This window comes from Caretta caretta, chromosome 11 (assembly GCF_965140235.1).
Source record: "Caretta caretta isolate rCarCar2 chromosome 11, rCarCar1.hap1, whole genome shotgun sequence".
Classification (NCBI taxonomy): Eukaryota; Metazoa; Chordata; order Testudines; family Cheloniidae; genus Caretta; species Caretta caretta.
The window spans coordinates 44,932,243-44,948,664 of record NC_134216.1 but is presented as its reverse complement, the minus strand read 5'-3'; the positions used below and the strand labels follow the sequence as shown (position 1 = coordinate 44,948,664).

Sequence of the window (16,422 nt, the reverse complement as noted above, 5' to 3'; positions counted from 1 at the left end):
GCAACTTTTGAATGTTTCAGTGATCCAATAAATTACCATATGGAGTTTCTAATTTATACAAATAATTGATTCATTAATCAATCACCTCATAATCTATAAAATGTAAAGAAATTCTTTATACTACAATCTAAACAATCCCACTCAGTGGGAAAGTGCGTACAAAAGTACCTCTGAAGTATTATTATATAGCTTAGTCGGCTCTAGTACTGAATTTGTGGTTGCTTGGAGAGGGTTGTTTTAATCATTCTCCCTTCAGTCAGTTTACAAAAACATAAGGAATGTGTGACCAACTCTTCAAAACTGCCATTAAAATCAAAGGATGTTTTGCTTAAGCAAGGATTGCAGAATTGACCCCAACACTTCATCCAGTTTGTGATTATTTTTGTACACAACACCCAAAAGCTTACTACCCAACAAATAAAAGACCATGATATGAGGATTTCAATAGCTCAGACATAGGTGAGAGGTTTATTGCAGGAGTGGGTGGGTGAGATTTGGTGGCCTACATTGTGCAGGAGGTCAGATTAGATGATCATAATGGTCCCTTCAGACCTTAATATCCTTGAATCTATTAAAAAGACTTGCCCTTGCCCCAATGATTTCATAATCTCAGGCCCCAGTCCTGCAAACATTTACATATTTGCTTAACTTTACTCACATGAGTAGTTCAACTGAAGTGTCTGCGGGATCAGATCCTAAGGTCCCTCCTACCATGTATGTAATCCATCAGTGTACTGCAAGATCTGGGCCTAAATTTAAAGAAGACAGTAGGAATGAGCATAATAATAGGAGAAGGGTGGAGAGGACAAGGAAAACTATAACAAAGATAAACACAGTTACTCATATTGGTTATGTGTACATCTCAGTGATTCCATTAAAGTTTTGTTTATAATGGATTTCTATATAATAAAATATCTTTCAGAGACTGCATATATTTCAAGCTGAATTTTATCAATTGTTTTGAATACTAGCCATTATTTCTTATCTAATTTGTCAACAAGTGCAGATATTTAGAAATTTCTTAAGCAAATGAGAAATAAGATTATCTGAATGACTTTAAGTACAAACAGCTAAAAGATCTTTTTTGCAGACAGCAAGTAACCCCAGTCCATAAACAGATTCATTTAAGGTTTTGTTTTTGAAATACCTCATCACACCCTTTTGACACATTTTTAGATTCTAATTAACCAAGATCATTTTTAGAAGTGCACAATAAGAGGTGCAAATTCAAGATACCTGCAGCTTACATGGCAATTTGTTTCAGCCAACTTTTCAACGTGGTAAAGCTGCCAGAAACATTGGAATATATGAAATGGAATGAAACTGTCATACCACCCACAAACACATTATCACTTCCCAGCATAAAACTCACATCTCTTACAACTTATAAAAAGTCCACAACTCAAATGAAATGAGAGGAGAACAAATAAAAGAAAGAAAAAACTGTACAGCAACCACTGAAAACATGTTCTGATGCCAAGAAACAGCACTTGCTTTACTGTGAGATACTATGGACTTTTACAATAGTGTTAAGAGTCTGAGTTACACCAACTAATGCTAAAAAATCCAAAGTTAAAATAGACACTCCGAGCCAGCTCCAAAGTGGCTGTAAAAAAAGCATAATTCTATTAGCCTTTCTGGAGCTACACACCAATTTAGGACAACTGAAGATTTGGCCTACCATCTTTAATTCACCTCACTATATATTAATCCTGGGGGCATTCTGTGCCAAAAAATAAAAATTCTGTGCCAAAAAAATAAAAATTATCCACACTATTTTAAAATTCTGCCAGTTTTATTAGTCAATAAATAAATGCAGAGGCTCCAGCATCGCAGTGGGGAGCACAGGCCACTGGCTGCACAAAGGTGGGAGATCACCCTGCAGCCTCCCCACCCCAGGAACATGGACTCAGTGGTGAAGCTGTATCCAACCCTGACACAGCACAAGGCCTGGGCCTGCCCCAGAAACACCCTGGGTGCAGGCAGCTCAGTGTGGGGTCTAGGTGTGGGGGGATCTGGATGCACAGAGGCTTATTGGGTGGGGTCCAGGTGCAAGGGCAATGAGACTCTGCCAGGGCTTCCAGGTGAAAGTGATTGGGGATCAGCAGAGGAATCTGAGTGCTGGGGGAGTGGGGCTTGGTGGGGTGGGGTTCTGGGTGCAGCTAACTGGGGGTCAGTGGTGTGGGGGTCCAGATTTGGGGGCTCCGGGTGGTGCAGCGGGGTGGGGCGGGGCTTGTTGGGGGGCAGGGGTTGAGTGCAGGGTATTCAGTGGAAGGTGGTCCGAGTACAGGGGTGGGGGCCTGGAGTGCAGGGTGCTCCAGAGGAGGTGTTAAGGTTCAATGGGGTGGGGTTCGGGTATGGAGGGCTGGAGGTTCTGGATGTACCAGGTGAGTCTTGGGGGGCAGTGTCTGGGTATGGGAGGTCCAGATGCATGCGGGTTGGGTGGATAGGGGAGCAGCTCCCCATACCATGACCCCTCACCCCGCAGCTGAGGAGCAATGGGGGCAGGAAGCAGCTGCAGCTGGTGGAGGTTTCTGGGGGTGGGTCTGACACAGCCCCAGCCACTCCTTGCAGGGAAAGAGGAAGTCCCACCCTCCTGCCTCCAGCCCAGCTGGGACTCGCAGCTAATCCTGGCTCAGGGTAGGAGGCACTGGCTGGGTATCCCCAGCCCAGCAGTGATTTACCTCTCAGTGGCTGCTCCAGGTGCCTGAAAAAATGTACCTGTGCAGCTAGGGAGTGGTGCGTGACTCTGCTCTTGCAGCTTCCCTTTGCTTCCCTGTCAGAAAGTCATTTTTCTGCAGGGAAGCAAAGAAATCTGTGGGGGGACATGAATTCTGTGCATGCACAGTGGCGTAGAATTATATATTAATTCTAATTAATTAGGAGTAATATATTATATAAAAGGCATATAAGTTGAGAAGTGTTTTTATTTTATTTTTCTGAGTTTGGGTACATTATGACCTATATCAGATCCTTATTATTAATTGCAAACAGTTTTTATATCCTATTTCCTTATTATTTCTGCCATGTAATTATGCACCCAGGATGTGTGGTATCAGTACGTATAGTAAATAAATAATGCTTATTAAATCAGGTCCTAATTGATTGCCAAAAATATTTATTTTTAGTAGATGCTGTTTATACAAAGACCTTTTCTTATATTTAGTGTCTTAAAATGACTAAATCTGTTTTTAATTAGGTGAAATTCAGTGAAGTCAATGGCAAAGCTCCCATTCACATCAATGGTCCCAGGATTTCACCACTTATGTCCAAAGTGGATCTTAGAATAAGTTTTTACAACCATGCTTATAAAAGGCTTAAAACATTGACCAATTCTTCATGCTACCACATAAATAAGTTAGCCTGCACATTCTCATCGGGAATTTTATTCACAAATAGAAAAAAATAAATCCAACATTGAGAAGATAATGGACCGTGTACTAAAAAGTAGTATGGTTTATAGAGAATGGATCGTGCTAGACAACTTGATTTCTTTTTTGACGTAACTACACAATTAGAGCCACTCTCTTAATTCAAATCCCTCCTTAAAGGGTCTCTGTAAACTTAATTTTTCCACAAATTGACCCATTTCAATTATTTTAGTTTCTAATAAAGTACCTTTAAACAGGATGTCATTATATTTTTAATAATTCCTTATAAATCCTGTTCAGAGTTTTTCTGCTCCCCTGTTGATATTTATGAGGATCTTTTTAGCAAATGAGAAAATGATTATACAGAGTAACAGTGAAACCGAATTATAAACAAAATGCTACCAAATGTACAAAGTAAATAAACTAAAAAGAGTGGAAAAATATTATTTCCCCACTAACATTTTTCATAATCTTAAGTATTACATGTAAATGCAGTAGGTACAAAATAAATTATAATAATGCTAGTGGATTATTAGAATGCAATAGTTAATATATTTAAGTAAAGAATAGTATACCTCAGCGGTTCTCAAACTTTTGTACTGGTGACCCCTTTCACACAGCAAGCCTCTGAGTGCAACCCCCCCGCTTATAAATTTAAAAAAGTTTTTTTATATTTAAACACTATTATAAATTCTGGAGGCAAAGTGGGGTGGAGGCTAACAACCTGTGACCCCCCATGTAATAACCTCACGACCCCCTGAGGGGTCCAGTTTGAGCACCCCTGGTATATTTTATCCATTTTTTTTAAATTAATGCAAGCTGGTTGTAGTAGGAACATTGGCTGAAGGCCAGTAAAGAGTAATGTAAAGTGGTAATATATCTAACTGGGGGAAGTGCAGTAGAGATTGGTATTTGATCTTATTTAGCATCTCTATTTATGATGATCTGAAAGAAGGAGTTAACAACTTCAGAGGATATTAAATTAAGAAGAGTGGCAAACCCCAAACCACACCTCCCAAAGGAAGACAAAACAGTTTTAAATAAGGGGGAGAAACCTGGAAAACAATTATGCCAGAAGAGATGTGCAGTGACAGTAGACAGCAAATTATAAGTGAATATGCAATATGAGATGGCAGCTATAAAGGCCAGGACAATTTTGAACTGCACAGTCACAGGCATTACATCACATAGCAGGAATATAACAGTCCCTCTGTAAACTGAATTCATACACTGAATAACACTCTTGAAGAATGTAAACAACAAGTAGGGAGAGTAATTATTTAGAATCGTAAAGGAAGCTCCAACTAGGAACAAGAGGAAATCAGAAAGGGTTGAATATCAGGAAGGTTCCTTGCAGTGAGTTCTCTTACAAGCCATGGAAAAGCCTTGAGAGAAGCAAGAGGTGGCATTCATATTTGGGTCTTTTAAAACTGGAGTGAACAAAATTAGAAAAGGTACTGTAGGCTTTTGAAAAGGATCAAGCAATTAACAAAATCCCATCCACCACCTCCTTCACCTAAATGACATCTATATTACTGTTCCATGAATCTGATAAACTCAGGAAAATAGTCCAAAATAAATAAAATCATGACGTGGAATTTGTGAACTTGAAACCCATAGATTCTGCCTCCTATTGCAAGTACACTATTAGTAATAGAAATAAACATTTAAAACTGGTAGTGCATATTTTTTCTTTCCACAGGTGGATGGACAGCAGCCATTATGCATATACAAGTTGTCTCCTTTCATTCATTCTGGCAACTGACAAGAGCGAACAACCATTTCACAAATTTCAAAAGCAGGTTTTGAATCACTGGAGGGAGGAAATAGGAATCAGTTGGTAATAACTAACCTTGTATCATAGCTGCAGCTTAAAATTATTTCTATATCCCTAAACTCAATTATAATACATACGTAGGCAGATTTATCAAAGTCTTGTGAATGTCTCAGGGTTAGCCAGTTCAACTGATTCTAACCCTAATCTTTTGATTACATTTCAGTCTATCCTAGTAGTCCTGAAGTTACATTTAATGAGAAAATGTAACAAGACCAGTATTAATTAGAGGAATACAACAGAAGTCCCTCAGTCTCTTTTTTCTTTAGAAGAATCTTACACAACTGTTTGTAGTGGTCACGAGTTTGGGCTTCAACCCCACTGTATAATGTGCAATTGCTACTGAATTATGTCTCCAAAAACTCATGGTAAAAAAAAATACATTTTTTGCAGTATGCTGTATATAGTCAATGTGGTAACAGAGCAGTGATTTTACATGCGAATTACATCAGCAACAGTAGCAGAGACAGAGAGAAGCCGGCTACATTAAACTGTCATTTGTGTCTGTACATACAGGGTAAGTGTCTGTGCGATTTGCATAGTCAGATAGATGCAGTGTAGAGCCTTAGACTGTTACAGAAATGCTACAATTTTCAATCAGAGAACAGTCTGGTTTTGATCATGTCCTTCGCACCAAAGAAAACTAAAAGAGGTTGGTGGCTAATACCAAGCTACAATCAGCAGGAGTTATGTCTGAAAGAAGCAGAGGTCTCAGATATAAATGAATTTGGAAAGTTAGACTTCATTTAGCTGAAAGGAACAGAGAAATGAAAATAAGTGGGATCTCAAGCTGGAAAAACCATTACATTAAGCATATGGAATTTCTGAAAGTATGGAACCAGTCTTCCAACAGTGATGGTATTGTGGATCAGAATCATTGTGTGATTTCACCTGTTTCTGTATTTCATATTGAGCCCTTATTTCTGTTTTTATTGACTGATATTTTAATTTCTTTTGGAATATTTGTAAAAAAGCAAAAACAAGGACGTAGGCATCTTTTGAAAAAAATGTTTATATAATAAAACATAGATTAACAAACAAAAAACACAGACCCAATGTAAGCAAAACACAGTTACTCTCCTTGAGGATAGATATGTGATGCTAGTATATCACACCTTGACCCTAACTATTGGGTCCTCACCAATGTCAGCTAGAGTTGTGTTCTCAATGACAGTCAGATTCCAACTAACTGCTTTACATCTAAACTCCCACCTTTTATCTATTGCCTTTACCACACCACTGGTCACCTTCTCTGGCAGCTGGCCCATCAGCTGCTATCGTATGGAGACCATTTTGGATCTGCAGGTTGTACCTTCTTTTCTTGTATCTAGTACATTTTTGTTAATTTCTATACCCCCTATCTCCATAGTTTTAGCTTTCTTGTTTCCCGTGCTGCTAGCCACCCTAACTGGCAGTAATCTGATAGCTAGTACTCATGGAAAAGCAGCTTCCACCTGCTATTTTGCTAGGGTGCCCCTCCTCAGGGCTCAAAACTGGAGAAGCTTTTATTGTGCAGGTGAAAACCCAGACCTCAGCACAGCCTGATTAGTGCCATTCTCCTGAGAAAGAAGAGCAAGCCATTCTCTATCTGAATCCTTTTCTCTCACACCTGAGGCAGTACATCATCCTCAAAGTAGCACCCTTACCTTCATGTGAGATGAAATTTTACTCACTACAGTATTTTGGGGAAGGAGCAGGAGGGGAAGCAGGGACTGTGAATTGTTTGTGTGAATGAGATCATAGGGATTCATAAACTAACTATTCAGTAATCCCTAAATAACTCAGGGAAAAGAGTTCTCATGCACCTGCTAGGTCATCTTTTCCTCCTCACATTCCCCATGCCCCACTCTCTAAAGGCCAAATTCATCAGACACCAACTACCAGAGGCTATGAGAGATGGAGTCCCTAAGCAGTGCCCAGGGACAGCACTCTGGTAGGAATACCAACACTCTCCAGCTGAGGATGACAAGAGGGCTGAGTTTCTCACCAGGGCAATATCTACCTCTGGTTATTAAATTTATTCCTCTAGCTAGCAGGGCCTAATTCAAGCCCCAATAATAATATTCTGTATAACCTCAGTTACTTTAAGAAGGCTTAAGTCTTCCAGCTCCGGCTAGAGGTCTTACTTAATTCAGATTTTATTTTTATCTTACTATAAGTTAAAATATATATTATTTCTTCAGGAAACAAAATTAATTTTGTGTTGAAAAAATAGTAATTTCTTAAGATGTAAAATAAACCTAGCTCTAGAGAATTCAAAACAAGAGGCAAATAATTGAATTTGGTTTCTAAAACTACAGCTATTCTATTTGCTACATTGGGGCACTTCTAAAAGGTTGTTATACAAATCCTCCTGAACTTTAATAAAATATAATTGTAATTTCCTCACAGGACTTGAGCTTCACGTTAAAGATAAGAGGTTAACTTTCTGGTGGTTTTTAAAGCTGAGACTTCTAATTCCCTCCCTGCTCTCATTTTCTCTGTTAGTAGCAGTAAGGCTTTAAACATCAAATCTCAAGCAAGAAAGTTTTTAGAAACTGAAAGAGAGGGGCCCTCAAAACTCACCAGCTACATCTGGACAGCCACTTTGCCCAAGCTTTCCTCCAAAGTCCTGTCCTTAACAGTATTTGACCTGTTGCAGTCTTTTTCCTGAAAGCTTCCTCTGCCTTTAATTTTATCTAATAGTGCACAAAAAAAGTAAGGTATATGGGACTTGTTTTTAATTGGCTATTGGGGAACTCACATTGAGATCATCTGATAACCTTCCCTTAATCCTTCCCTCAAAGAGAAACTTCAAAACCCATTCCCTTCAGACCCTTGCTGCTGCCATCACTGTAACAAACCTCCCTAGTGGAGGAACATAACAGAATTTCCATTAACCAGAATTGATGAACTAGTATATAGTAATGAGTCACAACTGCCTCAAAGTCTATATGGAAGGTAGCTGGACATTGCAAGTTCATATTTACAAACTGGAAAATTATCCCAATCTGAAGATAGTACAATTAAATGCAAATCTTAAGGAAACTGTTAATAAAAAATCAGATTTCTGCAACTTCTAATAGTGTTTTTCATTTTTGTCTAACCATAGTCACCATCAAACCCACATTCTGAATTGTCAATAATTCAACACCATTACAGCCCCTGTGCACATGTATTTAGGTTTGCACACTGATGTAGGACCTTTGCTACGAGCTTAGTGGACTAGAACCTTGCTGTAGCAAAATATGCTCAACCAAAGAAAGAGGTTGAGTACACTCATTCTATTATTGCAAAGGATAGGAATCTTTTTAAGTAAGCGAGGCAAATCAAATTCAGATAAAGAACCACAACCCCTTAGGAACTTTAGGGGAAAATACCCAAGAGAACCTTTAGGGAACAAGAGGTGAATCCCCCATATCAGAATATCATCCCCCTCAACTTCATCTCCAGGAACAACCATCTCTCCCTGCTCCAGTAGGGCAGCAGACTTCAAATTTAGCAGATAACAAGTACACAGGACATGTTTGAAAAATGGGCTCTGCAGGAATTCCAGGATACCACCCCTAATCTTTCATAATGATCTTTTGGAAAAAGGTGTCTAGAAAACATTAAAATTCAGGAGAGATAGGAATGCTAAAACAATTTATCCACTTCTCCGTATATAAGGCAAGTCCCCTGATCAGGGCAGGCTTAGTCCACACAACAGTAGAAACATTTTAACAAGTTGAGCTGCATCCAGTTTCCCTACCCATGTCCCACTGCAAATCTGATACAGATGGTAGAAGAGCACAGGAATATTGAACCAAACAGCTAGCCTTCCACAGAGAAACAATCCCTAGTGAGATAAAGATATTCTGTGGAGCTAAAAGCACAGACACGTAGAAACCTTAAGCCGTATATAACAGAATTATTTGAGAAAACCTTCTACACACCCAAGAATTGAAGCTGAAGGCACCGTGAGAAACCAAAGATGAAGCCTCCCCCAAACCGAGAAACCAATCTGAAGTGAATCAGAAGCCCTCACTCCCCAAAAAATCTGAAGGTACTGAAGCAAATCACCAGTCTCCCAAGAGTGGTTATAGAACTTTCTCTATACAAATACACCAAGATTAAGAAACTAAAGGAAAGTGAATTAGGTACAATTAGCATTATGAATATATTCTCCCTTCACCTGACATCAAGCACTGGCACTGGAGTAAGGAAGTGGCCATGGAGATTAGCAATGCTGTCTTTAGGGGAAAACTCGTGAAAAGAAGGGGCAAGGCTTCCTATGTTGCCAGACTATAACATTAGAATGCTCTTCCCTTTAATAAGGATGCCACACTGAACTGTGGTATTATCAGGGAGAAACTAAAAAATTGTATTTCCTTTTTAGTTGAGGTTAGTTGGTGGGGAATATTCATTATAATTAGGTGTGACGGGTTATTAAGTTTACTTTTACATAAGTTCTAGTATTTGTCTGTGGACAAAGTTGTATTTTTAAAAGATTCTGAAACGTTTTATTATATACTCTGTTAAGCAGAGCCCTTCAGGTATCAGCATCTAAAATTAAAATGTATTTCTACAGGAACAGATGACCAATGGTCTGCCATGGTACAACCATTCCTAAGCTTAAAGAAGATAAAAGGAATGGAGCCAAGATAAAAATCAGAAGTCTAGAAAAGTTGTATCAGAACCTTTGAGCATCAGAGGACTGAGGAAAAAAGTCAGTTCCATGAGGCAACTGAGCACAAAGGGCCAAATGGTAAATGAGGCAGCCAACACCATAAAGAGCCAGGAGTGTGCTAAGGAAACTGGTGAAAGCTTGGAGAGATATTGAGAGGAGAGAAAGAGTTTTTCCGACTACAGTAGAATCTTCAGAGTTACGAATACCAGTGTTAACCAGTCAACCACACAGCTCATCTGGAACTGGAGCTATGAAATCAGGCAGCAGCAGAGACTAAAAATATATATAGAGAGAGAGTACAGTACTCTGTTAAATGTAAACTATTAAAAAAAGGGTAATTTTAAAAAAGATTTGACAAGGTAGGAAACTGTATCTGCTTGTTTCATTTAAATTAAGATGGTTAAAAGTAGCATTTTCCTTCTGCATAGTAAAGTTTCAAAACTGTATTAAATCAACATTCAGTTGTAAACTTTTGAAAGAACTACCATAACGTTTTGCTCAGAGTTACAAAACACCTCCATTCCTGAGGTGTTCGTAACTGAGGTTCTACTGTACAGTACTTTTCAATCACAAGTACTATATTATGTCCCAATTATGTATTCACCTGGGGAAAACTCTTTTTTCAGATATATCTTTACCATTTATCTATATTGGAAAGATGTTGATTAAAAATATATTCTAAAGAAATATGCAAATACTAAATCTCATACTTGACACTTAAATCAATACAAATGTATGTAATTTATTTAATATGGATATGAGAGAAGTAGTAAGTCTTTTGCCTCTGTCAACTTTAATAAATGAAAAGAAAAAACTCTGGTCATTAATTCTTCAAGTAACACTAAATTGAACTTCACCATTTCATCTTATTGAATTTCTGAAATATTACAGTTGTTTCAGATTATATTAGCCACCTTTGGGTAACCTCTAAAAGTCAAGGTCATGTTATTTACATAAAGATTAAAAGTTTAATTGTGGTAGGTATGGATATAAGAACAAAGGCTAGTTATTATATATGATAAATATTACAATCCAACCAGGACTACATTATAAAGAAAATACAATATATTTGATGAGACTTTAATCTTTGAGCCAGTGTCATCTTGCAAGTTACTCATCTAGTGAATAGAAAATCTGTTAGTCATGCAGTGAAATAAACTAGTTCCATTAAAACTCAGCTATGGATATTTGGAGAATAAATTTAATCAGTTTCTTGCACTTTAAGTAATAAATAATTTAGAGTATACACTAGTAGCAGAAGAAGAATATTCTCTATTTTTTTAAAAGCCTACCTAAGCAGGACTTTTCTCTTTAGTCCTCCAGTGAGGTTCATGAATATTTCTGAACCAATATGTTAACATACACAAGTTACACTGCAGTTTGTTGTTCGACCTTGGAAACCTAATTCACTTTGAGAAGCACAGCAAGGTCTTCTGTTTCACTGGTTATTAGTCCATAATATCTGCATTGCTGCTTTATTTGATAGGAATATCAACAGTGCAGACTTCCAGAATGCTGAAGTGGTTATAAAAATATACCTGAAGGGGGGACAGTGACAAAACCCAGGTCAGATGATCATGTTAAGCATTAGAACTTTGGGGGTTGGGGGAATGATTTCCAAAACACACAGTTTTAAATAATCTGCACAAACTCAAGAAGCTTGTTATGCTCTTGTAGCACTCCTCACAAATTAAAAATACAGGGCATTCTTTTACTTTTGGGAACCAGTTGGGAAAAAATGAAAAGCTACTGTCTGTAACAGTGTAGCAACTTCCTGAGTAAAATTTCATTTACAATTCATGTTAACAAAAGCCACACACAATTTATGAAGAAACATTTTAAATGGCTCTGCCCCATTTCCACTGAGTCAGTTATATAATACCATGCCCTACTGCCAGTTCCAGATGTTTAAGCTTCAACTAGAGGTTTATCCCAGCCATTGTTACAGTACCATATCACAACTTTTAAAGCATCCATATCCAGCTTCTTTTATTAGATACAAGCATAGCATCTTTCTTCATTCCTAGCTTTGCTGGTGGTATAGTGCATGCAGTGAGAAAACTTGCTCTATGCAGGAAACATATCTTGACTGGAATGCAAACACTATTCCTATCATCATCATCATCATCCTTTCCAGCATCAGCTGGGAAATGAAGACATATCATCCTGCGTGAGTGTGTGTAGGCACCCCACCAACAGAAACTGGGAAAGTCAGACGTTAGCCATTGTAATGTATCTATCTCCCACCAGTTTGAAACAGACTTGTCCCTATGTACATGAGTGATTGTGTGTTTGCCCCCACCAATGCCTGATGGAAAACACAGACATGCCCTTGGATGTGTGTGTGGCATTCTCAGTCTTCAGTGTGAGCTGAGAAATTCAACCATTTGTGTGTGTGCGAGCATACACACACATCCCAGCCTGTACATGCAGCCATGGCCTGTATGTGTGCACGCGCATGTCTGCCCGTCTGTCCCAGTCTGAGCCGGCAAATGCAGCCTGGGCCCCATCTCTGTGTCTCTCTGTCCCAGTATGTGCTGATAAAAAAAAAAAAAAAAAACACATCCATGGCCCCCTCTGTTGTGCGCATCATGCCAGAAGGCGACAATGCAGAACTTCAGAGGCTCGGTCACCTGGATCCCGCGTAGATTTTTTGTTGAAGTCCAGGCAATGAAGCTCACCGGCTCCTTTCCGCTTTTCCGGTAACATGCATCAGTTATTCTCCATCCAGCTGCAATTCCCGGCCAGTCTGACATCGACTGGGGTGGGGGAGGAGGACTGCTGCTGCAGCATCCCCTTACCTCAGGCGCACCCTCCTGCTCCCCCTAGGCTATGCAGTCACCTGAAATGTGCGCCCGCCCGCCATGCCCCCCGGCGCGCACACACCCAGCCCCTGGCCGAGGAGCCCCAGCCGGCGCCCTGTGCAGGCTGCAGCCCCCGCTGCCCATTGCAGGCACCCACCTGGTAGCGCGGCGCGCTGGAGTCGCTGCAGCCGGGGGATGCCGGCGGCGGGCTGGCTGAGGATGGGTCCCCTCACGCACGGAGAGGCTGGGGTCGGGGGGGTCCCCGCCCTTGAGCTGTGTGCAGGGCGGGTGCTGCTGCAGCGGGCTCCTCCGCCGGGCCGTGCTCGCCGACTGCCGGGCGTCTCTGCCTCGTTGCACAGGGCAGCGGAGAGGCGGGCTGGGCTCTGCCAAGACGCGGACGCCTGGAGTGCGGCGGCCACGGAGCGGGATTCAGAGCCAAGCCCTTCTCCCTGCCCAGCGGGCGGGAGGCGCGGCCAATTCGCTGACCCTGCCCCCGCCCAGCCTGCAGCCCAGCCGCGGGGGAGGCGCAGGCCGCGCATGGAGGAGGCAGCAGCGCCCTGCCCCGGCCGGCAGACAGGCCTGGGTGCGTGCAAGCGGGGTGGCAGGCTGAGACAGGGCAAGGCTCGGCTCCTGCCCTGGCAGCTGTTCCTGCCGGGGTGCGGGGTAATGGCTGGTAACCACAATAGTCAGAGCGCTTCACTCCCCTGTGGGCGCACTTACAGCCCCGCCGAGGTGTTTTACAGCCCTGCAGCATATTCCCCCTTCAGCCACAGCTAGACCAGTCCAAAGCGCCTTTACACTTCACTGCCTCCACACTAGGGGTGGTTGTGCCCCTTCAACGGCACCGGCCTAGTGACAGCGGTACAGTGCAGACTAGGCCTGATCCTAGTTAGCTCCAGCACAGACCAGACCACTGCAGCCACAATGAAGTGAGCTGTAGCTCCCGAAAGCTCATGCTCAAATAAATTGGTTAGTCTCTAAGGTGCCACAAGTACTCCTTTTCTTTTTGCGAATACAGACTAACACGGCTGTTCCTCTGAAACCTTCAAATGAATGATGCTCAACACAGATACTGGGATTAATCACAGGGATTCATAGAATATCAGGGTTGGAAGGGACCTCATGAGCTCATCTAGTCCAACCCCCTACTCAAGCAGGACCAACCCCAACTAAATCATCCCAGCCAGGGCTTTGTCAAGCCTGACCTTAAAAACCTCTAAGGAAGGAGATTCCACCACTTCCCTAGGGGACCCATTCCACCCTCCTAGTGAAAAAGTTTTTTCCTAATATCCAGCCTTAACAACCCCCCCCCCCCCCCCCCCGGCTGCAACTTGAGACCATTGTCCTTGTTCTGTCACCTGCTACCATTGAGAACAGCCTAGATCCATCCTCTTTGGAACCCCCTTTCAGGTAGTTGAAAGCAGCTTTCAAATCCCCCCTCATTCTTCTCTTCTGCACATGAAATAATCCCAGTTCCTTCAGCCTCTCCTCATAAATCATGTGCTCCATCCCCCAATCATGTTTGTTGCCCTCCGCTGGATGTCTTCCAATTTTTCCACATCCTTCTTGTAGTGTGGGGCCCAAAACTGGACATAGTACTCCAGATGAGGCCTCACCAATGCCAAATAGAGGGGAATGATCACATCCCTCAGTCTGCTGGCAATGTTCCTACTTATACAGCCCAAAATGCTGTTAGCCTTCTTGGCAACAAGGGCATACTGTTGACTCATATCCAGCTTCTCATCCACTGTAACCCTTAGGTCCTTTTCTGCAGAACTACTGCCTAGCCACTCGGTCTCGAGTCTGTAGCAGTGCATGGGGTTCTTCCATCCTAAGTGCAGGACTCTACACTTGAACCTCATCAGACTTCTTTTGGCCCAATGCTCTAATTTATCTAGGTCCCTCTGTATCCTATCCCTACCCTCCAACATATCTACTACTCCTCCCACTTTAGTGTCATCTGCAAACTTGCTGAGGGTGCAATCCACACCATCCTCCGGATCATTAATGAAGATATTGAACAAAACCGGCCCAAGGACCGACCCTTGGGGCACTCTGCTTGATACTGGCTGCCAACTAGACATGGAGCCATTGATCACTACACGTTGAGCCCGATGATCAAGCCAGCTTTCTATCCACCTTATAGTCCATTCATCCAGCCCATACTTCTTTAACTTGCTGGCAAGGATACTGTGGGAGACCATATCAAAAGCTTTGCTAAAGTCAAGGAATAACACATCCACTGCTTTTCCCTCATCCACAGAGCCACTTACTTCATCAAAGAAGGCAATTAGGTTAGTCAGGCATGACTTGCCCTTGATGAATCCATGCTGACTGTTCCTGATCACTTTCCTCTCCTCTAAGTGCTTCAAAATTGATTCCTTGAGGACCTGCTCCATGATTTTTCCAGGGACTGAGGTGAGGCTGACTGGCCTGTAGTTTCCAGGATCCTCCTCCTTCTCTTTTTAAAAGATGAGCACTACATTAGCCTTTTTCCAGTCATCCGGGACTGTCATAAACATACAGCTAAGGGTAGCATAAAATCCCTCCTTTACCTGTAAAGGGTTAAGAAGCTCCGATAACCTGGTTGGCATCTGACCAAAAGGACCAATAATGGGAGAAAATACTTTCAAATCTGTGGGGGAAGATTTTTGTTTTGTGTTTCTTTGTGTTCTCTCCGGGTCAGCAAGGAACCAGGGCAGGGAAAATATGTCTCTTAAAGCCATACCTGAACTAAGCATCTAAGATTACAAACTGTAAGTAATAGGAAGGAAATACATTATATTAATCTTTTGTTTTAGCTTGTGAATTTTCCCTGTTCCAAGAGGGAGGTTTATCCTTGTTTTTTGTAACTTTGAAGTTTTGCCTAGAGGGGAATCCTCTGTGTTTTAAATCTTATTACCCTGTAAAATTACCTGCTATCCTGATTTTACAGAGGTGTTTCTTTTACTTTTTTTTCCCTTTATAAAAAAGTTCTGTTTTTTAATAATCTGATTAGTTTTTAGTGTCCTAAAAAACCCAAGGGTCTGGTCTGTGCTCACCTTGTTTATCTATCTGGTTGGTAGATTATTCTCAAGCCTCCCCAGGAAAGGGGGTGAAGGGGCTTGGGGGGAATATTCTGGGGAAACAGGAACTCCAAGTGGTCCTCTTCCTGAATCTTTGTCTAACTCACTTGGTGGTGGCAGCAGTACTCATCCAAGGACAGAGAAGGATTTTTGCCTTGGGGAAGTTTTTAACCTAAGCTGGTAGAAATAAGCTTAGGGGGTCTTCCATGCAGGTCCCCACATCTGTACCCCAGAGTTCAGAGTGGGGAGGGAACCCTGACAGGGACCTCCCTCGATAGCCATGAGTTTTCAAAAATAATGGCCAATGGCTCTGCAATCACATCCCCCGTCAACTCCTTTAGCACCCTCCGATGCAGTGCATCCGGCCCCATGGACTTGTGCTCGTCCAGCTTTTCTAAATAGTCCTGAACTACTTCTTTCTCACAGAGGGCTGGTCACCTCCTCCCCATGCTGTGCTGCCCACTGCAGTTGTCTGGGAGCTGACCTTGTTCATGAAGACAGAGGCAAAAAAAAGCATTGAGTACATTAGCTTTTTCCACATCCTCTATCACTAGGTTGCCTCCCACATTCAGTAAGGGGCCCACACTTTCCTTGACTTTCTTCTTGTTGCTAACATACCTGTAGAAACCCTTCTTGTTACTCTTAACATCCCTTGCTAGTTGCAACTCCAATTGTGGTTTGGCTTTCCTGATTTCACTCC

At 41.7% G+C, this 16,422-nt stretch overlaps 1 protein-coding gene across 11 annotated transcripts in view; it reads right to left on the bottom strand.

Moving 5' to 3' along the window:
* OSBPL6 (oxysterol binding protein like 6) overlaps positions 1 to 13,162 on the bottom strand; it is a 199,747-nt gene extending 186,585 nt beyond the window's left edge. For 9 of the 11 annotated variants that reach the window (XM_048869606.2, XM_048869605.2, XM_048869610.2 and 6 more), the window contains exons 1-2: positions 12,815 to 13,161; positions 659 to 749 (exon numbers count right to left, since the gene is read on the bottom strand). The gene's annotated coding sequence lies outside the window, so the exon portion shown is untranslated. Of the gene's footprint in view, positions 1 to 658; positions 750 to 12,814 lie in introns of all 11 variants that reach the window. The other 2 variants (XM_048869611.2, XM_048869609.2) reach the window with 1 other exon arrangement.
* Between the last annotated feature and the right edge of the window lie 3,260 nt (positions 13,163 to 16,422).